The sequence below is a fragment of the Microcaecilia unicolor genome, chromosome 1 (assembly GCF_901765095.1).
Source record: "Microcaecilia unicolor chromosome 1, aMicUni1.1, whole genome shotgun sequence".
In the NCBI taxonomy this organism is placed as follows: Eukaryota; Metazoa; Chordata; class Amphibia; order Gymnophiona; family Siphonopidae; genus Microcaecilia; species Microcaecilia unicolor.
In genome coordinates this window covers 204977319-205001365 of record NC_044031.1, presented here as the reverse complement: position 1 = coordinate 205001365, position 24047 = coordinate 204977319, and the positions used below count along the sequence as shown (strand labels likewise).

The 24047-nt window shown below is 42.7% G+C and overlaps 1 protein-coding gene across 4 annotated transcripts in view; it reads right to left on the bottom strand.

Annotated features, from left to right (window-relative positions):
• The window catches only part of LOC115460163 (cytochrome c oxidase assembly factor 1 homolog), a 159580-nt gene that overhangs the window by 87985 nt on the left and 47548 nt on the right, over window positions 1-24047 (bottom strand). The window contains exon 1 of one of the 4 annotated variants that reach the window (XM_030190002.1): window positions 1750-1768. The exons of the other annotated variants lie outside the window; for them this stretch is intronic. The gene's annotated coding sequence lies outside the window, so the exon portion shown is untranslated. Of the gene's footprint in view, window positions 1-1749; window positions 1769-24047 lie in introns of those variants that run through there. 4 annotated transcript variants of the gene reach the window in all.

The window sequence follows — 24047 nt, the reverse complement described above, 5'->3', positions numbered from 1 at the left end:
AAATGCCTTGGATTTAGCCGGGGTTGAGATGGCTGCTTTTAGTTTCCATTATCATGGCCGGCCATCTTTTTCGATAATACGGTTCCAGCCAGCTGTTTGCGGCACCGTCAAAATAGATCGCCAGCAATCTATTTCACCGGCGCCGTCCGATTATGCCCCTCTAGGTCAAATATATGCATTCCAAAATATGAAGCATGTAATAACCGTTGGAAGTTGTCCAGCTGTCTTAAAGCAGTTTAGTAAAAACTCGACGCATACATGTTGGTACTTTTTTGACAGTAACAGGCACTATTATGTGCATAAACAGGAGTACATTTTCAACCAGGACCGCTACTCCTCAGACCTCACCTTGAGTTAACACTGTAAAGGAAGACAACACATTGAATAGTGGTAAACTTGGTGCTGCAAATTCTTTGGACACATTTGCCCGGATTCTGTATATGGTGCCCAAAATCGGGTTCCGATAATTGCATGCTGATCCAAGATGTGTGCCAAATTAATTGGCTAATGAGCATAGTGCCAATAATTGGGCAGTAATTAACACCAATTTGGATTTGCGCAGACATCTTGCTATGCGCTATTCTATAACAATGTGCACCCAAATCCCATAGTATGCAACCCAAAAGGGGGTGTGGCCGTGGGTGGCGCATGGACGAGTTGGGATGTTCTTAAAATTTGTACACAGTGTTACAGAAAACAGGGTATGTGTGCACAAATTGGTTTCAGCAGGCATAAGCCTTGGCACCCAAAATCGACACTCAATGCTATTCTATAATTGGAGTTCATCTTTGAGTAGCATTATAGAATAGCATTGAGAACCATTTTTTTGTGTGCCAGTTTTTGAGCACCATTTACTGAATCTAGCCCCTTTTTCACAGTCCACAAAGCCTGCAGTACCTGGAATTACAAAAATAATGGTAAACCATAAGCCTTTTCAAATGGCTTATGCCACAGGTAGCTGGTGCAGTATCTGGTGTATCACAAGGAGATGGGTGATGGATTTCAGGGAACAACACTGCAAAATGTGGACAGCAACTGATACTTGAGATTCAGCAAGCAGCTTAGTCTGATAACTGCCCTCTGTAAGACATATAGTTAGGATCAGTTACATGGGACATGACACATCAGACTATGGCAATAGGGTTGGAAAAGTTCCATGTTTGGGGCTGTAAATGTATAACAAAGATAAGGCTCTTGGGAAAACAATAGTTTATTTCATAGAATGACTGTGAGCGAGATACAGGAGCTGGGACAGAAAGGGAATTACATTACATTTGGAGAATGAATGCTGTTTGCAACCTTATTTATCTACTGTGTTTCTTAAAAGGAAGCTGCATCTTCTATGTACTGGGATATACTTCAAAAGCAAACAATACACAAAAACTTTCACTCAAATGTATTCTCAATGCAAGTGTATGAAAGTAAATATATGAATTTTGAAATTATATATGAATTTTCAAACAATATATTAATACAAGAGGGGGAAAGCCTTATAACCCCATTAAAGATATAGTTAAATCTCAAAACTGAAAACAGTAAATCACATCATCAGCTGAAAAAAACCAAATGTCAAAATTTCATAATCAAAAATACAAAACGTATCTTTTTTTTTAAGTTCACAAAATTTGTATTATTTAAAATAACTGAATACAAAACATAGAATAGCTATCATAAAAAAGATGGAAAATGTAATATAATGTAACACTACAAAACCATACAGACCAGGGAGTACAGAAATTGTGTAGCTACATCAATATGAAGTTAGAATTAACGTTGAAAGGATAAGATGCACCCAGAGGAGTTCCTAGAATTGAAAACAGGAAATAAACATTATAATATCATAATACAAATAAATTCAAGAAACTATGAATGAGTTATGGATTCGTGAAAGAGGCAATGGGGAACCATATGGTCCAATCATCTCTAAAACATTAAAGCTACAGTTTTACACAAGATACATGAGATACATTTTGTACTTTTGATTTTGAAATTTTGATATTTGAACCATTGCAGAGGGTTTTTCCCAGCCGATGATGTGATTTATCCTTTCCAGTTTTGAGATTTAACTATATCTTTAATGGGGTTCTGAGGCTTTTTCTCTCTTGTATTAATATATTATTTGAAAATTCATATATTTACTTTGAGACTCCTGCATTGAGAATATATTTGAGTGAACTTTTTTGGGTATTGTTTGATTTTGGTTCAAACTACCTTTTGTGTACATATTTCAAAAGCACCCAGAACAAACAGCAGTACTTGTCTTGTAAAAATTAAAACTGGCTCTGTCGAACCATTCTTTTGAAACTTCTGCCGTGCGGTTCCATAATCCACAGAGGCAAACATATTTGCATCAGTGTCGGTAAGTACGGGAATGGAAACAGATTGGCTCATGCACTGTGTGTGATGTCACTCTGATATCATAACCAAACTGGACAACTTAAGATCAAATGTGTAAGCAGTGAAACAATTAGCAATAATGGTTTTAACTGACAAGGCATGAACGTGGCTGCTTATCACTTGGGAACTATGATGAAAAAAAAGAAGAAACAGCCCTTTGCAGATCAGTCACAAAAACAAACAACAGTGGGGGTGATGGAGATACGAAGAAACCAGATGTGCTCAACAAAATTTATTTAAATCAATACAAGCTGGACTTGACAAGGGCCATGTTTTGGCTATAGAGCCTGCTTCAGGAGTCTAATTTGTAAGCCTTATCAATGGCAAAAGCTGGACCATAGCATTACTAAATTTGTATATGTAGTCACAGTAACAAATACTTTTCAAGTGCATGGCATATTTAGGGGTGCATTTAAGGTGGAGAAAAGAAGCTAGGAGCTTAGCACTGATTTCCAGCACTAGGCTCATAAATCTAGGCAAATGAAAGGCAGGCCTAAATTTATAAGTATAATTTTTTGGCAGAAACATGGGCACAAATTTAGGAGCTTAACTTAGGATCAAAAAATTAGGAGCTCAGCTTTTACTTGAATATCAGGCCCTAACTTTATAACAGGTTGCTATACTCAGAGGCTAAATAGGCCCTTTTTTAATGCTATTTTGAGAAGACATATAGGGCTAGATTCTATATATACTGACAAAAAAAATCAGTGCTGAAAGAAGCGCTATTCTATAAACTGTGCTTAATTTAGGCACGGTTTATAGAATAGCACTTAAACCCAGGGGTTGTGTGTAAATTTAGGTGCCACCATTTGCACCAATGAAAATGTGGTGCAAATCCCTGAGCCTAAATTTACACACAGAGCCCCCATATTCTATAAGTATGCACATAACTCAAAACCACACCTCCAATCCACCCTGAAACACCCAATACCCTCCCATTTCTGTGCACCTTTTTTAGGCCACATGTAAAATTAGGTGTGGATCCTGTGCCTAAACTTACGCATATAAGCTCTAATTAAATCTAATTAGTGCCAATAATTGCTTATTAAAAAGCCAAGTATTGGCACTAATTGGCTCATTATGTAATTAAATCATGTGCGCAAATTCAGCGCACACCCAGATTTGCGTGCACAATTTTTATAGAATTTAGGGGATGGGGCAGGAGAAATGTGTGTATAGGTTCGTATTATATAAACTACATGTGTGCTTTCTGAATCTAACCACATTCCACCCAAACTACCCCCCCCCCCCCCCCGGGAACACCGACACATGGGCCACATGCAAGTACACGTGTAGTTTATATAATACGCACCTATACACACATTTCTCCTGCCCCATCCCCTAAATTCTATAAAAATTGTGCACGCAAATCTGGGTGTGCGCTGAATTTGCGCTCATGATTTAATTACATAATGAGCCAATTAGTGCCAATACTTGGCTTTTTAATAAGCAATTATTGGCACTAATTAGATTTAATTAGAACTTATATGCGTAAGTTTAGGCACAGGATCCACACCTAATTTTACATGTAGCCTAAGAAAAAGGGGCACAGAAATGGGAGGGTATTGGGTGTTTTGGGGTGGATTGGGGGTGTGGTTTTGAGTTATGTGCATTCTTATAGAATATGGGGGCTCTGTGTGTAAATTTAGGCTCAGGGATTTGCACCACATTAATTTATAAGAATCAATTTATAAGCAAAAAATCCTTTATAACATTACCCTGATGAAGTACAACTGCCATACAGAAGTCACAATCAAACCTGCTCTTTAATCCAGAAATGTAAACCACCTCATCCATCACCTACCGCACACTGCAAAACATGGAAGCTGGAAGTGGGACGTTTAAAGGTGTATTCCATGATTAAGACATGCCAGTCTACCACAAAACTTAATGTTATGAGCTGGCATTACAGAGTTACTCATAAAGGGCATGGCTTTTCTTAATTCATCCAGCTGTCCTTTCTTTAGGGTTCATTTTTCTGGCATGCACACTGGTTTTTTATGATGGCATTCCCCAATGCTGATAAGTGTGCAAGTTTCTGTTAGGCTTGTCCAAAAATAATAAAAGCAAGGCATAGCTGCTGTTATGAAACTGCTTTCTTTTGTTCAATCTTTTTTCCCAGGAACCAAAGTCTAGTATCCTGCAGTTTCTGTTGCAAAAAGGGTAACTGCATCAGGAAATGGGGACAAAGAAATTCCAGCTACAGCACAGATTATCTGCATCCCATAAAAAATAATCCAAGAAGCATGGATGGAACTTGCCATCAAACCATTAAAACAGATATCAAATTATAGTCTTGATAGTAATATTACTAAAGTGATTGTGTATTCCTGTAAATCTCCCTGTGAGACACTGCAGGACATTTGATATATTCTAGATATAACATGGCAAATAGAAAGTATTAGTTTTAGGTTCAATAGGTCAGTGTCCTTTGCCTCAAATCAATAGACAATTTTTGTTCAGCTTTGGATCACTGCATCTCTTAAGTATTCATGCAAAGTGAAAACCAGGAAGCAGATGTATGAATCAATTCTGGAGAAGTGAAAAGACAGCAAAACACACATATTAAATGCAGAGAGCTCCTGTGTTTCTAGAATCCAAGCTATGCTAGTGCCGAAATTGGCCTGTAAAATATTTTATTGCCTATTAGTACTGAGTCCCTGATCTTTTAAGGCAATAAGTAGGTTATAAGGTAATGTTATAACAGCCACCTAACATATGCATTGAATATGCACATATGTAAAAGAAAGACCCAGAAGGAGAAAACCCCCATGTAGTGAATCACAAAGAAAAAAAAACCAGGGGTGGACAGTGGTCTTCCACACATTAAAGAACATTTATTGTAAAGGCACCACATATGGAGACCTGTTTTTTTTTTAATTTTCTTTCTACTTGCTTTGAAAGAAATGCATTTATATGTCTAAATATATTTTATTTAACTTAAATGTTGAGTTGTGTTTCAGTAATAGAAATGTAAAATGTATCTTGGTGGATATTAATTCTTAGGGTGTAGCCATCAGGGCCTGTGCGTGTCCCACTCCCCCCTCCCAGAGGCCAAGGAAGCCCCCTTTACTGGATCACCCAGTCTCTCCTCCACTCATGACACCTCCCCCCTCTCCCCCAAAGAACTGGTTTGAGACCAGTCTTCATAAGTGCTCATATGATTCCTGATGCAGGCATCACTGCCAAAACGCAGTCGTGTCGAGTCTGATCCTTTGTACCACTACTGTAGTTGAGTGAAATTGTTTTGCATTATCTCCTGTTGGAACTAATAGGGCAAGTTTCTTGACTTCACCTTGATATACCATTAAACATGCTAATGGTTTTTCTCAGCAGTTTAAATACAATACAACAACAGTATAATAGAAATGGGCTAAATGCCCCAAAAAGGAGTCATTACGGGCCTGCTGTATCAAAGGCTTAATTGAAAAGCCACATTTTAAGTGCTTTTCTTGAACTTTGCTTTTGATGTTGGTGTATGAAGGTCAAAAGGCAAAGCATTCTATAGACAGAGTCCAGATGTAACCAGGATGGAGGAGGAAGTGTCAATAAAGCTGCCTGAGAGGATCTCAGGGACTAGGAAGGAGCATATGAGGTCTGATAAATACTCTGGATTATTTATGAAAAAGACTGATTTTATATTTGCTCCTAGCTGGTACCAGTAACCAAAGCTCTTGAATCAGTAAATACGTAGCACAATATTAGCATCTGCCTTTATGAATGAGTTTGACGGTTCCGGATTGTACACGTTGCAGTCTACAAAGAGATGTTAATGGCAACCTGCTACAGAGCACATTGCAATGGTCTGTGAGGGTGATGAGTAGAGAATGACATGGGAACAAAGTTTGTCCCCGTCCAGTCCCCGCTCCATCCTCATGGGCTCTGTCCTCATTTGCAGAAGCCTCAAACAATTATAATTTTATATTTAAATCTTTTTATTAAAGTATAAAAAGGAGTATGCTGTGCAACTATTGTGTATAAATTACAAATAGAAAACAATAATAACAGTGAGCAACTATAATAGACCCTCCCACCACCACCACCATGACCCTCTAAGCCTTCCAACCCCAACAACAGCTGCCTTCTACTACCCCAAGGAATCCTGATCCACCCTATTAAAATGTCCAGGGGTACAAAATACAACCCGTTCTGTATACCCTAGAGGGGAGAAATATGCCCTATGTAGCACTGTTATGATTTTTTATTCTGTGGATGAATAAGAAGTCATCAACAATCTCAGGATTCACTCTAGCTCTCCTGTCTTCCACAGTCCTTCCTGCAATAGAAGATGCCTTCTTAGAAGATGTGCTGGTAGCAGAATGTACAGGATCCCCCATACAAATTTTGCTAGTTGTGGCCAGCATGTTTGCTTGTTTTTCCAAAAAATCAAAATATTGTTGTCTGCATCACTCAAACATATATAACAGTCCAGTTCATTAAAAGGCTTCAAAGTAGAAAACGACAACGGGACAAAGTTTGCCCCCGTCCTCGTGGGGTCCGTCTTCGTCCCCACCCCGTCCCCGTGGGATCTGTCTCCATCCCCGTGGTTACTGCGGATCCGTCCCTGTGTCATTCTCTAGTGATGACCAAAGAAAAGTTTTAAGACTGAATAAAAAGGCTTTTGTTCAGTGATGTAAATGTTTGTGCTCTACTCCTTGAGCTACTGCAGTGTTTTCTATGCAAGATTAACCAATAATCAACTGAGAAGATTATTAGATTGTAAGCTCTTCCGAGCAGGGACCGTCCTTAATTGTTAATTTGTACAGCGCTGCGTAACCCTAGTAGCGCTCTAGAAATGTTAAGTAGTAGTAGTAGTAGAAGATTGTAGCTGATCCATAATGCAGCAGACAGGTTATTTTGTTATTTTTTGTTACATTTGTACCCTGCGCTTTCCCACTCATGGCAGGCTCAGGCTCAGATTCTGAGATCAAGTGCAGGATGTACTTAAGATAACTGGACTGGCTGCTCATTCAGGAGAAACAGACAACCAAACAGCAGCAGCGATCCAAGGAAGGACAAACATGGCAAGAGTTTACCCAGATGTCAACTTTAATGGAAACAAGACCCAACCTGGTCAATTTGAGAAAAACCTTCTTCAGGGTCACATAGGTTTCCACAATACATTCACAGATCCAAAGCATGTACTGCAATACCTGCATAGAAAAAGTTCTGGTCCCATTCCAAAAGTCAGTAATTACCAAGTCTCCAGCCCAAATTCAAAATGCATAGTGGTGGTACTGACTTTTGTAATTGGACCAGAGCTTTTTCTATGCAGGTATTGCAGTACATGCTTTGAATCTGTGAATGAATTGTGGAAACTTATGTGACCCCTGACAAAGGTTTTTCCAAAACTTGGTCAGATTGGGTCCTGTTCCCATTAAAGTTGACATTTGCATACGCTGTTTTTGTGTTTGTCCTTCCTTGGATCACTGATGCTATTTGGTTGTCTGTTCTGCTTCTGCAGTAGACTGTCTCCTGTTTGTTTCAGCCCATTCAAGAGAACATACATTTTAAAATATTAGTTTTAACTTGCAAATTACTACATATGGGGTGGCCAGAGTGTCTTGCAGAGACTTTGAAATGGTATACTCCAGCTAGAGCCCTGCATTCAAGCCAGACTTGTTTGCTGAAAATTCGGGTACTGTCTTGAGTTCCCTTGCAAAAATGGCATGGTAGGGCTTTTTCAGTTCCTGCACCTAACTTGAAAAACAAGCTACCTTAGGATTTTAAAGAATGAGCTAAACTGGTTGACTTTTAGGATGAAATTGAAAACTTTCCTATTTCTGATAGGTTAGTCTTTTCTCCAGTGTGGGGATTTGTGACCTTGAGAAGGTTTGCACAGGTTCTGTTATATGTCTTTTTCTGCTATTTTTATATTTACTGTTTTAAATTTTGGGGAAAGCATTTATTTGGTGGTGGTGGTGGGAGGGGGGGGGGGGTTGTAGTAGTTTAGAGGCAGCAAAATGTCTTATGACTTAGGAAAATACCACAACAATGCATGTGTCTGTATTGGTACTTTCATTCTTTACAACCCAACAGAAGTTGGAAAAAACTTATTCACAAATGTTCAAGAAAGTCTGTCTGTTTGTCTGAGGTAAAATAAATATCCAAAAAGTTAATGGAATGCAAACTTAGTATGAGGAGAAAGCCAGTGAAAAGACACAAGTTAGAAAATTGGCCAGATTAGAACTAGAGATTCCAAAGAAATAAGCACCCCCCCCCCCCTTTAAAAATATGGTCCAAGAAACAAGGCAAGCAGTTTAAAAGGTGGAATTTTCTACTCTCCAAATTCCCAAACTTCTTCTACCCCATCACAACTACCCCCTTGAAACTGCCCCAACCTCAAACTGCCCATAGACCAAAATCTACGCACTTGCAACTGCCCCACCACCCTACATTTTGCCCCACACCCGAGCTACCCCCAACTGGCATACTATTGATGAAATACAGTGCCGTGTCGAGTCCTACTTCAATACAGAATAAAGTGTATGCTGTTTCATCTCGTCTCCTTGGTTGTTTGGAAGAGTCTTGTTGATCACGCTTGTGGGAAAGAGGAACCCGAATATAGCTACGTAATGCAAGATTCCACATTAGGAGTCACTGACCAGGACAGGGATCTATGTGACATCACTGATGATATGTTGAAACCCTCTGCTCAGTGTGCTGCGGCGGCGGCTAAGAAAACAAATAGAATGTTAGATATTATTAGGAAAGGAATGGAAAACAAAAATGAGGACATTATAATGCCTTTGTATAGACTGCACTTCAAATACTGTGTGCAGTTCTGGTCAGCGCATCTCAAAAAAGATATAGTGGAATTAGAAAAGGTAAAGAGAAGGGCGATGAAAATGATAAGGGAGATGGGACGACTTCCCTATGAGAAAGGCTAAAGCAGCTAGGGCTCTTCAGCTTGTAGAAAAGACAGCTGAGAGATGATATGAGTGGAGTGGAACGGTTAGAAATGAATCACTTGTTTACTCTTTCCAAAAATACAAGGATTAGGGGGCAAGCAATGAAGCTACAAAGTAGTAAATTTAAAATGAATCTGAGAAAATATTTCTTCACTCAATGTGTAATTAAACTCTGGAATTTATTGCCAGAGAATGTAGTAAAGCGGTTAGCTTAGCAGAGTATAAAAAAGGTTTAGATAGCTTCCTAAAAGAAAGTCCATAAGCCATTATTAAATGAACTTGGTGAAAACCACTGCTTATTTCTAAGATAAAAATGCAAGAGAATGGCAAAACTTAATCACAAAAAAACTTTGTATAATTACACAACACTGGTTGGATTAAGATCTATTACAATAGATGACTCATTGGCTATGGAGGTTGTCTCATAGTGTCATAGACGTCCCAATATACCATTTATTGGTCTGGTTCAAAGGACTATATGTATTTCTAATCATTGATAGCCTCCAGCCATCCGGTAGTACAAAAAATGCTCATATGCGTATGTAAACTTAAATCAAAGTCTGTACTACTGTTCAAATATTTCAAAAAGTCAACATTATTGTAACAAAAAACAAATAATGCACTAAAGGTACTTAGCTTGCGGGCTCCAAGTGAACTTCAATTATTTTCTGAAGCTGGAGCTTCCCGAGTTATATCGTAACTGAATAAAGTTTGACTAGCAACTCCGATGCCGTTATACGCCCGACAGGACCCTGTTTCGCGGTCTCTGGCTTTGTCAAGGGCATAAATCAAGTATTTTCGGCAACATATTGATTTCAGCCGAAAATACTTGATTTATGCCCTTGACAAAGCCAGAGACCGCGAAACAGGGTCCTGTCGGGCGTATAACGGCATCGGAGTTGCTAGTCAAACTTTATTCAGTTACGATATAACTCGGAAGCTCCAGCTTCAGAAAATAATTGAAGTTCACTTGGAGCCCGCAAGCTAAGTACCTTTAGTGCATTATTTGTTTTTTGTTACAATAATGTTGACTTTTTGAAATATTTGAACAGTAGTACAGACTTTGATTTAAGTTTACATACGCATATGAGCATTTTTTGTACTACCGGATGGCTGGAGGCTATCAATGATTAGAATACATATAGTCCTTTGAACCAGACCAATAAATGGTATATGGGACGTCTATGACACTATGAGACAACCTCCATAGCCAATGAGTCATCTATTGTAATAGATCTTAATCCAACCAGTGTTGTGTATTTCTAAGATAAGCAGCATAAAATGTATTGTACTGTTTTGGGATCTTGCCAGGTACTTGTAAACTGGATTGGCCACTGTTGGAAACAGGAATGCCTGGCTTGATGGACCCTTGGTCTGTCCCAGTATAGTAATACTTATACTTATGTATTTATATACTCCTCCCTGTTCCAGATTTGCTTTGTCTGTAGTGGATCCCGTTTCTCCACCTTGGTGATTGATTCCTCTACTGCCTCTTCCACCATCATTTTAACCCCATTTCCACCCTCACATAATCCCTTCAGAGACCCATCCCCTTCCTCACATACTCCTCTCCAGTACTCCCATCCCTTTTCAGTGCCTCTCATCCTCTCCAGTCTTCCAGGTCATTCACATTATGTCGCAAACTTCCTGCAGACTTCATCCCCTTTTTATGTCCCTCTTATCCATTTTACAACCTCATTCATTCCCCCAACCCATCAACATACCCCTTCTCATACTTACCAATGCCAAATACGAGCATCCCTCAAAATTCCCACACCATCTGTCCTATCTATAATTCCCGGCTCTGCTCCCCAACATGCTCTCATTCAATCATGAAGACCTAGTTATGTTCTGATCTGTCCTGCTTTCACCCTCGTTCCATCCATCTTCTGAACTGTCCACCTTCTCCCCTAGTCCCATCCATCTTCTGTTTTCCAATGTCTCTTATCCATTTGACATTTCTTCTTTCTTCATGTCTACCATCATTCCTTCTGTGTTCTTATCTGTCATGTCCAGCACCTCCCCTCTGCGTCCTTATCCCTATTTTTCTCATGTTCAGTATCTGCCCTCTGTGTCATTATCCCTACCCTGTCCAGTTTCTCCTCTCTTCCTCTCTTCCCTTTCTCTTGTACTCCCCCCCCCCCCCTCCTCCCAGCCAGAACTTCCTCTCTCTCCCCTAACCAAGGTACCACATTGTCTCTCTCTCTCTCTCTGGCTCCAGCATATTTCTTACTCTCTTCCCAACCCATCCCATCTTTCTCTTTTCCCCCTGGTCAACCCCCTCCCATCCCAGCATCTCTCCCTTTCTCCCCATGGGCTCAGCTTTTCTTCCCCTCTCTTCTTCCAAGCTCTTTCTTTCATGTTCCCCTTCTCCCTCTCTGTGGTCTGGTGACATCTTTCTCCCTACCCTCCATGTGATGTGGCATCTCTTTTACCTTCCCTCCTCTTCTCCTTCCCTTTCCAGCATTACCCCTTGTGTCCCCATCTTCCCTCCCTTTCAAGCATAACCCCTCCAGGTCCCCCTCTTCTCCCTATTCCAGCACTGTCCCCCATGTCCCCATCTTTCTCCCTTTCCAGCCCTGTATATCTATCTCCTCTCCTTTCTAGTAGTATCCCTCGTCTCTATCTCCCCCTTTTCCAGCATTACCCCCTTGTGTCCCCATCTCCCTCCCTTTCCCGTATAACCCCCCCCCATCTCCCCCACTATTTTCAAGTAGTGTCCCTATCACCCCCACCATTTTCCAGTAGTGTCTCTATCTCCCCCTTTCCCAGTACCTCCTTCTTCCTTCAACCCCCCTCCATCTAGTACCTCCTTCTTCCTTCAACTGCCCCCCCCCCCCGATCCAGTGCCTGCTTCCTTCAACCCACCTCCCCGAATCCAGCACCACTTTCTGTTCTCCCTCTACCCCCACCCCAGACCGTCCAACCTCCTTCGTTCAGCGGCCCCTGCAGCATATAACATGTTGCCTGTCTGAGCCGGCATTGGATCCTTCCCTCTGCCTGTCCCGCGCACCACCCTTGCAGAAATAGGAAGTTGTGTCAGAGAGGCAGGCCACACAGAGGGAAGGATCCATGCCGGCTCAGACAGGCAGTGTGTTATTCGCTGTAGGGCCGCTAAACAAAGGAGGTTTGACAGTCTGTCGGGGGAGAGAGAACAGAAAGCAGTGTTGTACTCGGGGAGGGAGGGGTGCTGGTTCCATGAGCCCCTCCCCCCCCCCCCCCCCCCCCCGTGACCCTGGAACCTTTTAAAAAAATTTCCCTTGGACCAAACCCCTCCCTTCCCGTACACTGGACCAAACCCCTCCCTCCCTCCTGCACTCGACCCACACCCCCGCCCCTCCTTGTACCCTACAACAAGGTGGAGGCAGGAGGGCAGGAGCACTGGCTCCCCCTCCTCCCTCAAGAGAAATTAAGATAGAAACTGAACCCCAAAAGCTTGTGCTCTGTATCCAGAATGTGGGTTCCTATACTGCCCATAGACAGTTAATCAAGCTGTCTGCAGTTAATCAAGCTGTCTGCTTTGGAAATAAAGTCCTTTGATTGATTTTTTTTTTTTTTGCTGCCAACAGATGGGGGGGGGGGGGGGCATAATAGATGTCGGGCCTTCTACTATAAGCGATTATGTGAAGGATCTGCTAGCAGTTTGAGCCTTAGGCTTGTAAGAGATGCCAAACAGAAAACAGAGAATGAACCTTTTTGATGCTGAGTGGTTCTGTTTGCACTAGGACTTTCAGAGATTGAGACTGTTTGAAACAGTAAATTTTGGGAACTTTCTTTCATGTTTAAAGACTGAGCTAAAGGCTGGGTTTTTTGTTTGTTTGTGGTTTTTTTTTTTTGTGAAACTATTTTCAAGGAAAAAGGAAGAGGCATTAGGTTGTTTAAAAGGGACCTTCATCTGAAAGAGGAAATTGCTACTGAGGGACTCATCTGCATAAAGCTTCCCAGGCACTTGGTTGGATCCCCTTTTTTGGACCCTGTATAAAAAAAAGTGAACCGAGACCTGGATAATTCTAAAGTAATGCATAGAGCACACAACGTTTTGTGTTCATTTCCCATATTGTGGAGAGTTGAACTTTATTCTCATATTTTACTCCAACTTAACTGGGAACAAAAAATAAAGACCTCTGATAGGGGATGGAATCAGTCTATAGTGTGGACTTCTTTGCTTATGTCTACCCCAGTGGTCTCTACCTCATCCTCATCACAAGATATAGATAGATAGAAAGAAACACATATGGTAGACAACAAAGAATGCACTGTAAATAATCCTTATCCCTTTATTTAATTTTCTTTGTTAATTCTACAGGGAAAACTAATTTAAGAATCAGTTTTCTTATTGGTTGCTATGTGAATTGCTAAGTAACATCAATTGCTGTGGGCAGGGCCAGATTAACTCCGCACATATTTTGAATCTATATGTTTAAGGAGTCCAGTGCTGTTGAACAGTGTTGCCAGGTGGGCGGTTTTACCGCCCAATTGGGCGGTTTTCCGCGACCCGCCGCGGGGAAATTTTTGCCCGCGGCGGGTTGCGGTTTTTTGGCTGGTTTTTTGTGCTTCGGGCGGTTTTTTAGGTGGCTTTTGCGGCCGCGGTGGGCGGGGTTAGTGACGTGGGAGGCGGGGTTAGTGACGTGGGAGGCGGGGTTAGAGACGTGGGAGGCGGGGTTAGTGACGTGGGAGGCGGGGTTAGTGACGTAGGAGGCGGGGTTAGAGACGTGGGAGGCGGGGTTAGTGACGGGGAAGGCGGGGCCGATGACGGCGGGGGCGGGGTTGATGACGGCGGGGGCGGGGGTGATGACGCGGGGGCGGGGGTGTCAGGGGCGGGGTTTGAGTTTGGGCGGGTTTTGGGCTGGATTTTGGGCTCCTTTAGGCTGGAAAAATATTTTCCACCTGGCAACCCTGCTGTTGAAGTGCTGTATCTGGTGGGGGCAGAAGAGACTTAACCCTCCATTGCCCCTGGTACAAAATAAGTACCTGAATATATGTAAACCACTTTGAATGTAGTTGCAAAAACCTCAGAAAGGTGGTATATCAGGTCCCATTTCCCTTTCCCCCCCACATATGCAGAGGGGTTGGAAAGAATTCCACAAGCCATTCTCTGCAGGCTTTCCTCACTAACCTAATGGTCAGTGCTGTGGATTGAGAATCAGGAGAACCAGAATAAATTCTCAATGTGGTTCCCTGGAATCCTGGGCAAGTCACTTAGGGGCCCTTTTACTAAGCTGCATAAGCATCTACGCGCGCCCAACACATGCCAAAATTGAGCTACTGCGTGGCTGTTGCTTCCGAAAAATAATTTATTTTCGGAAGCACCAAGTAGCATTTGACGCGCGTAGGTCTCAGAACCAAAATGGACGCCCACCAATTTTGATTTTGCCACATGTCCATTTTCAGCAAAACTTTTAAAAAGGCATTTTTTTGAAGGCGTGCTAAAAAATGGATTTTCGTGTGCCCAAAACATGTGCCTACACTACTGCAGGCCATTTTTCAGCGCATCTTAGTAAAAGGACCCCTTAGTACTCTATTGCCCCAGGGACAGAAAAACTTAGATTGTGAGCTCACTGGGGACAGAGAAATTACCTGTACATAAAGTATAAACTGTTTGGTTATACCACAGAAAGATGACATGAGCCATTATTGATTTTGTATTTTGATTTTATTGATCTTATGGTTTTTATGTAAACTGCTTTGAATGAAATTTTCATATACTGTGGTGTATAAATTATTTTCTTAAATAAATAAAAACTAAATATTGTTGTGATCTATACAGCTGTCCAAAAGGCTGTCAATAGTGCAGGACCATTTAAAAGGAATTTTTTGCACCACTATCCATATAGTGCCACTGAAAATTTGCAGATAGGGGACTACATCCTTTTGAATATCCTTTATGTCCTGGTATTGGAACAGATTAACTTACACACATATATTAAGCTGTGGTAAAATATGGGATTTTACTTTACCACAGTAATCATTAAGCTGCAGTACTGCCGTTTAGTGATTCTCGTGGGAAACAAATAACTTGTGATTAACCTCCCAAGCCACATTATTCTGCACTCTGGGTGCATTAGCTCACTAATGAGTCTCTCTTATATGGGCTGATGCGGTAAACTAGAAGCCTGGTCAGGATTCCTGGGTTCCTCCTTCTCCCTCCCCCCAGCAAAAACTCCCCTCTGACCTCCTCCAAAGACACATTAGCTATTCACTGTACAAAGTCTGCCCATCCCTGTTATATGGCAGCCTGATCCCTAGCAGTAGTACCAAAAGACCACCACTAGGGATCGTGGATGCCATTTTGAAGCCAACACAGAGGCGGTCTTTTACTAAAACTTAGTTCAAGTTATCTACAGCAGGGCCCATATGAATAAAATGGGCCCTGTTACATATAACTTGAGGTAAGCTTTAACAAAAGATCCCCTGAGAGAGACAGGAGTGACTGGGAATCGTTCCTGCCCCATACACCTAAACCACAAGTGATTGGTTGAGGTAGGCCTAGGAGCGCAAATGAGGGGCTGGGGGATCTTTGTCAAGCGGTCCAGGGATCCATCCAGAGGGGGTATGGCTTGAATAGTGAACCTGCAGTGTCTTCGGGAGGAGGTAAAGGGTCTAGGCAGTTCTGGGTATGTTCAGCAGGGGGGAGGGGGGCCCAGGAATCCCAGACCAGACTTCTAGTTTACCACACTGACCCCTTTAAGAAAGGTTTTCCAGGATTATCAAGCTGTATGTTAGCAGTCCAATGCTCCCAGTAATAGCAGCTTAAAGCTGGCATTATTTTACCTGGAATAATGCAGCTTGCGAACATAAGAACATAAGAATAGCCATACTGGGTCAGACCAATGATCCATCTAGACCAATCCAGGTCACAAGTGTCTGGCAGAAACCCAAAAATAGTAACAACATTCCATGCTACCAATCCCAGAGCAAGAAGTGGCTTCCCCATGTCCATCTCAATAACAGACTATGGACCTTTCCTCCAGGAACTTGTCCAAACCTTTTTTAAACCCAGATACGCTAACTGCTGTTACCACATCCTCCGGCAACGAGTTCCAGAGCTTAACTATTCTTTGAATGAAAAAATATTTCCTCCTATTTGTTTTTAAAGTATTTCCATGCAATTTCATTGATTGTCCCCTAGTCTTTGTACTTTTTGAATGATTGAAAAATTGATTCACCTCCACCTGTTCCACACCACTCAGGATGTTGTAGACCTCAATCATATCCCCCCTCAACCATCTCTTTTCCAAGCTGAAGAGCCCTAACCTCTTTAGCCTTAGCTCATATGGGAGCAGTTCAATCCCCTCTATCATTTTGGTTGCTCTTCTTTGAACCTTTTCTAATTCCGATATATCTTTTTTGATATAAGGTGACCAGAATTGAACGCAATATTTAAGATGAAAGGTTGCACAATGGAGCAATACAGAGGCATTGTAATATTTTTGGTCTTACTTTGCATCCCTAACCTAATAATTCCTAGCATCCTGTTTACTCTTTTGTCTGCTGCTGCACACTGGGCAATTTCAGTGTACTGTCTACAATGACACCTAGGTCTTCTTGAGTGTAGACTAACTGGGCCTTAGCATCAGATAACTGTGATTCGGCTTAATCTTCCCAATGTGCATCATTTTGCATTTGTGTACATTAAATTTCATCTGCTATTTGGATGCCCTGTTTTCCAGTTTCCTAAGGTCTTCCTGCAATTTTTCACAATCTGCGTGCGTTTTGACAACTTTGAATAGTTTTGTGTCATCTGCAAATTTAATCACCTCACTCATCATTCCAATTTCCAGATCATTTATAAAATGTTAAATAGGACCAGTCCCAGTATAGATCCTTGCAGCACTCCACTATTCACCCTCCATTGAGAAAAATGGCCATTTAATCCTACCCTCTGTTTTCTGTCCATTAACCAATTCTTAATCCACAGAAGGACATTGCCTCCTACCCATGACTCCTTAATTTTCTCAGGAGTCTCTTATGAGGTACTTTGTCAAAAGCTTTCTTAAAATCTAGATACACTACATCAACCGGCTCACCTTTATCGACATGTTTTTTCACGCCATCAAAGAAATTAAGCAAATTGTTGAGGCAAGACCTCACTTGGCTGAATCCTTGCTAACTCTGTCCTATTAAACCATGTTTGTCTACGTGTTCTGTAATTTTATTCTTTATAATAGTTTCCACTATTTTGCCTGGCACTGAAGTCAGACTTACTGGTCTGTAATTTCCCAGATCATCCCTGGAACCCTTTTTAAAAATCGTCATCACATTGGCATGCTTCTAGTCTTCAGGTACTATTGGTGGTTGAGAGGCTAGGATAGGGGAGGGCAGACTTATACGGGGTCTGTGCCAGAGCCGGTGATGGGAGGCGGGACTGGTGGTTTGGAGGCGGGAAATACTGCTGGACAGACTTATACGGTCTGTGCCCTGAAAAAGACAGGTACAAATCAAGGTAAGGTATACACATATGAGTTTATCGTGGGCAGACTAGATGGACCGTGCAGGTCTTTTTCTGCCGTCATCTACTATGTTACTATAACGACAGGTTACAGATCACTAGCTGCAGATCAGCAATTTCATATTTGAGTTCTTTCAATACCCTGGGGTGTATATCATCCGGTCCAGGTGATTTATCACACTTTAACTTGTCAGTTTGGCTCAGTATATCTTCCAAGTTCTCCGAGATTTCTTTCAGTTCCTCCGCATTGTCACCCCTGAAAACCATTTCTGGTATAGGTAGATCTCTTTCATCTTCGTCATTCAGTCTCTCTGCTATGGCCTTGTCCTCCCTGAGTGCTCCTTTTGCTCCTTCCTGATCTAATGTCCCAAAGACTCCCTCAAAAGCTTCCTGCTTCTGATATACCTGAAAATGTGTTACTATGAGTTTTCATCTCCATGGCGTTTTTCTTCATATTCTCTGTTAGCTTTCTTTATCAATGCTTTGCATCTGGTTTGACAGTGCTTATGTTGCTTCTTATTTTCTTTATTCAGATCCTTTTTTCATTTTTAAAGGATGTTCCTTTGGCTCTAATACCCTCTTTCACCTCACCTTTTAACCATGCTGGCTATCATTTGCTCTTTTTTTCCACCTTTGTTACTACTTGGAATACATCTAGTCTGGGCTTCCACGATGGTATTTTTAAACAATGCCCACTTGATTTAAAGTCCTAACCTTTGCAGCTGATCCTTTCAGCTTCTTTTTAACCATTTTCCTCATTTTGTCATAGTCGCCCTTACGAAAATGAAAAGCTGCTACAGTTGATAAGCTCCATATAAGCTGTGTCATTTGATAATGAGGTGGTTGATATGCATTATTATGTAGCCCTCGGTACCTTAAACTAATATGCATTGCAGTAAAATAACGTATGATTTTGCCATTTACCCCCGGATTCTATATAGCGTGCCTAGCATTCCATGCTGAAATCTAAGCGTATTCTATAGCAATGCGCATAACTGCAAAAAAACCCCAAAACAAAAACCAAACCTTCCTGAAACAGAGCAAATAAACTCTTGCCAGTCCAACTTTTAATTTCATAAGTAAAGCAGTTACCTTTTGTAACAATTAAAGCTGTTGGGTCATGTCCTTTAAATACATTTCCACTGCGTTTTGCCATACTGAACAGCTGCTTCAGGGTATTAGAAATCCAGTGCTTTTAAATCTTTAAACTCTCAGTGCTCTCTTCTGTGTGACAGTGCTGTCTTAGAGTTTAAAAATTTAAAAATCACTGGGTTTCTAATACCCTGAGGCAGCGGTTCTGTACTGCAAAATGCGTTGGAAATGAATTTACAGGACATGACTTGACAGTTTTAATTGCTAAAGAAGTGCTTTAAGAAATTAAAATAGAAACCTCTTTTTTCTTTAAAGATTTAAAAACACTTTATCTCAGGGCAACGTTTGCCAAATAGCCAATGTTTGGAAGGAGTATCAATCCACCTTCAGAACCTTGGGAGTATCTTGTTATGGATGACCTTTCCCCTTATTTTACTACTGTAATTCTAGTTTGTTTCTTTCGTAATTTTCCTTTAACCTGGTTTTATCAGTTGTAAACTGTATAGAGATTTTATGTGGTATATCGAGGAAAATATGCATAAATGTACAAACAAACTTAGATGTTCTTTTACTAAGCTACGCTAAAAAATGGGCTTAGCATGTCAAGTCAAAGTCCAGTGTTTTTTGTAGAACTACTAGAGGGCCTTTGCTATCCTCACAGTTTCAAACCTTAAGAGGTATCTACATATGATATTCAGCTGTTATTTGCCTTCTGGAGTCTAAAACTGCTGAGGATAAATCATCTCTTTTGGATTTTAATCCATTTTTTCTGCATACACTGCTCAGTTGGCTGGCCGTTCTGGTTTTACAGTATGCGATCTTCCTTCAAATTTAATTAAAAAAAAGGGGTTTTAATAGGAAAAAAAACATACGTCTGATTTGTCTTTGGTTTTGTCTTACAATGTGCCACTGGGAAATTCCTTTTACGAATTATTCCTGAACTCTGTCACCAAGCAGAACTTATATTTCAAGTACACAAAGATCATTTGTTACAAAATTATTGCCGAGAGCTCTGACCTTGGAATGAAATCCCCGATAATCCTTTGATGTTTTAACTTTCCTGAAATGGCAGCGGCTTTAAGTTTTCACATTAACAATGGTAGATACTGTAAGTGTAATAATGTTCAAGGGCACTGTGAAAGGGAGTGAAGCCAGAGGTGGGGCCAGATAAGCTATTTGAGCAGACCCTTTGGTAGAGGTGATGTCACAGTTTACATACTGACATCTGATAGCTCAGGGCAGGCACAGAATATTATACCAGAAAGAACTGTTTTAAAGAAAAATAAACATACAGTCTTTCATTTCTTTTCAGGCAGGATTAAGCAATTGCTTTATAACATCATCACTTTTTTTGTGGGAACTGGTCCCTACTGAGCTGTAGTACCATGATCCTTTGTTCACATTTCCCCATTTTAATCGTCATGTCAGCTCCTGAGGAACCCATGTGCACAAGTGCTCTGATTCTAAGCACTGGCTGTTATCTGTGTATCAATAATCCACTCAAGATTTGAAATTAAATGAAACTCCAAACACAGCTTAACACCCACTGTGTGCACAAATGCTGAATACTCCCGCTGTCACCCAACCAGTCACACAAAACTACGCACTCAGCAATGGAGAAAAAAACCTCGGTAACACACCCAGCCAGCCCAAGACTTCGGACTATAAGGCTTGGGCTAAGCCCATTTTTTTAGCGCAGTTTAGTAAAAGAACATCTAAGTTTGTTTGTACATTTATGCATATTTCCTCGATATACCACATAAAATCTCTTTCTTTCCAATTTACCGCAAACGCAGTGGAAATGTATTAAAGGTCATGACCCAACAGCTTTAATTACTATAAAAGTTAACTGATTTACTTATGAAATTAAAAGTTGGACTGGCAAGAGTTTATTTGCTCTGTTTAAGGAAGGTTTGGTTTTTGTTTTGGGGGGTTTTTTTTGGCCTATAATTAGAATATTGAGTAAGTGAAGAGCTTAAAGAAGTAAAAGCTCTTTCCTGCTCACAGAGGCTTTTTTCCTTCCTCTATTAATATATGCTGTGATATTTAAGTGACGTGAAGGGGCTTTTCAATATAATGTCTAAGTCCAACTTTGCCTTCAATTCACTAGTATCCAGTCAGCATATCTTCAGACAGTTTTCAAACGATTTTAAATCAAAACATATATATTACTTTCCTCTTCAACAAAAGTGATTTAACAAAGCAGTTGTATATATAATTTTCTTAAAGTGACATCAGTGATGTTCACCACCCTTATAGGATTTACATGGGGGTGTATCCGAACATCCGCTTCTTCATAGGTACACTATTATAATTTTTATTTTTCATGTATACAACTTATTGGTTCTTTTTATTTTATTCACTTAGAGATCGTTACTTATCTTATTTAGTCAGACTCGGGGGTACTGTTGTCCGACATGTTTCACTTGATCCCACGAGCTGTCTCAAGGACAAAGATCTTTGTTGAGATAACTACTGGCAGAGCTGGGGCTAATATAAAGACTGGGGTTGGTCCTTGAGACAGCTCGGTTGGTCGCGGAGGTGGTGTCGGGCTACTACTTTCACCCTCTTGTAGATTTCAACCTCCTCTTCTACCTCAGTCTCACTGTTTTCTTCCTTTGAAGTCCACTCCATCCATCTATTTGCTCCTCTGTGTCTCCGACCAGCAGTCATTTATCGACCCCCTGATAAGTCCCTTTCTTCCTTTCTCACTGACTTTGATGCCTGGCTTTCCTTCTTTCTTGAACCTTCATCGCCTTCCCTCATTCTTGGGGATTTTAACATTCATGCTAATGATCCCTCTGACTCTTATGCTTCTCAGTTTCTTGCTTTAACATCCTCTTTCAATCTTCAATTGTGCTCCACTGCCCACACTCACCAGAATTGCCACTGTCTTGATCTTATTCTCTTCTCAAACTGCTCACTCTCCAGTTTCTGTGCCTCAACTCTTCCCCTCTATGACCATCCTATATAATAATTTTGCACCTCCGTCTTCCGTCTGGATGCCTGGGTTCATAACACAGTTCCCATTGGTCTGCCCTGGGGATGACATCACGGGGCGGACCAATGGGAAGTGAGAGGGACGGGAACCCAGCAGCAACCACCGGAGGTGAGTAAACAATCACCCCCCCCCCCGAGTTCCATGACCCCCTACCTCCCTCCCTCCTTCCACTCCCGTCTTTCCAAGTTCCACTGGCCCACTCCCGTCCGAGTTCCACGCCCCTCCTCTCCTCCGATTTCCGCTGCCCAGCGCCTCCCTCCCTCTCTCTCTGTGGCCTCCAAGTGCAACCAGGATGTGTGCGGGTGCCCCAGCCCTTCGTAAGTGGCAGCTGTTGTTTAAAACGTTTTACCTCCTGCTCCGCTGGCAACAATGAAGTCCAGCATGCACGGACGTCGCTTCAAACTGCCTTTGCTTTTGCTTCTGTTTCAAACAGGAAATGAGGGCGGGACCAGAGGAACAGCTGAAACAGAAGCAAAAGTAAAGACAGTCTGAAGCAGCGTCCGTGCATGCTGGACTTCATTATTGCCAGCGGAGCAAGAGGTAAACAACAGCTGCCACTTATGAAGGGCTGGGGCACCCACACACGTCCTGGTTGCAGTCGGAGGCCACAGAGAGAGAGAGGGAGGGAAGCGCTGGACGGCGGAAATCAGAGGAGGGGGGCGCAGAAATCGGAGGAGAGGGGGGCATGGATCTCGGATGGGAGTGGGGCCGTTAGACTGGAGAGGGCCCATGGAACTTGGATGGACGGGAGTGGGAGGGAGGTAGGGGGTCATGGAACTCGGGGGGGCCGAGAGACGAGAGGGGGGAGGGGGTCCTGAGACGGAGGAGAGGAGGGGGAGGGGCAGCGGATCCTGAAACTCGAAGGGGAGGGGTGCCTGGAACTTGGAAGAGAGGGAGGGAGCCGACATGGCTGGCCAATCGGAACCCGGCTACTGAAGAAATCCCTCTGGTTGGTTCCGTCCGGCCTCCCAGGTGGGGCTACAGCACTGGCATCCCAATCTGGTTCCTCTGAGGCGGAGCTTCAGGTTCCCGCGCCCGAATGTGGAGAAGACGCCGGCCATTGCGTCTCGGCGCCATCCTCCCCGCTGGCGCAAGCATGGACCCCATAGCCGGCGACCGAGAGCCCAGAAGCCGCGATCGCCGGCCCATGGGCTCGGCCCCGGACAGGGCGGCCATCGCCGCGGCGAGCCCCGGCTCTCAGCCGCAGCCTTAAGAAGGCTGGCCATCGCCGCAATGGACACCGGCTCGGCCCCGACTGCACCCAGAACAGGCACCCATCCGGGAAACCGTCGGGTAAGCCCTCTCTGGCTGCGGGTCCTTCCTCCCGGCCCTTGCTTCCCGCAGAGGAGCAGCCGGAGGGAGCGACAGATGTGACAGAAGGCTTCGGTTGGCAGGGGTTGGGGAACCCCACCAGCCAAACCAGGGGCCTGGATTAAATTTGTGGGGCCCAGGCCCCCGTGACCCCCTCCCCCGTAGCTACGCCCCTGCATCAGAGGAAGCAGTAGTGGCACCCAGAGACTCGCAGTACTGCACATCTTCACTGGTTGCTTATCAGTATGGACCCGGCCGAGGTTGCAATGGGAAGAAGGAGGAAAAGTGTGGTGCATGGCAGAAGTGGAGTAGGGGAGGGAGGGTGAGAGAGAAGAAGGCAATACAGGATGGCTGGTGAGGGAGAGAAAAACAGGACAAAATCGGATGGGTGAGGGAGAGACAAGATGGGGCAATACTATATGGGAGGGGGAGAGAGAGACAGCAGAGAGAGGAAATAAGGGCTATGCTGAATGGTGGTGGGGGCGGGAGAGAGAGAGGGGTGATGTTTGACTGTTGAGAGGGTTGGCAGGGCAGAGATAGAGAATGGATGGGATGGGGAGAGGGGAAATTCTCGACTACTGGAGGGGGATGAGGAGAGTGGAGATGCTTGACTATTGGGGGGATGGGAGGCATGGAGAGAGGAGAATAAGGATATGTTGGACTATCGAGGGGAGGGTGATACTGGATTGTTAGCAAGGAAATGCTGGGCTGTGGGGGTGGGAGGGAGAGAGAAATAGGTGATACTGTGCATGGTGGAACTGTGATAAAGAGGCCATATTGGGGGGGGGGGGGGGGGAGGAGGCTTGGCAAGGAGTGGATAGGCAAAAAAGAAATGTGGTGGAAAGAGATGAAAGGGAAAGATCGATACTAAAGCCAGAGATGTAAG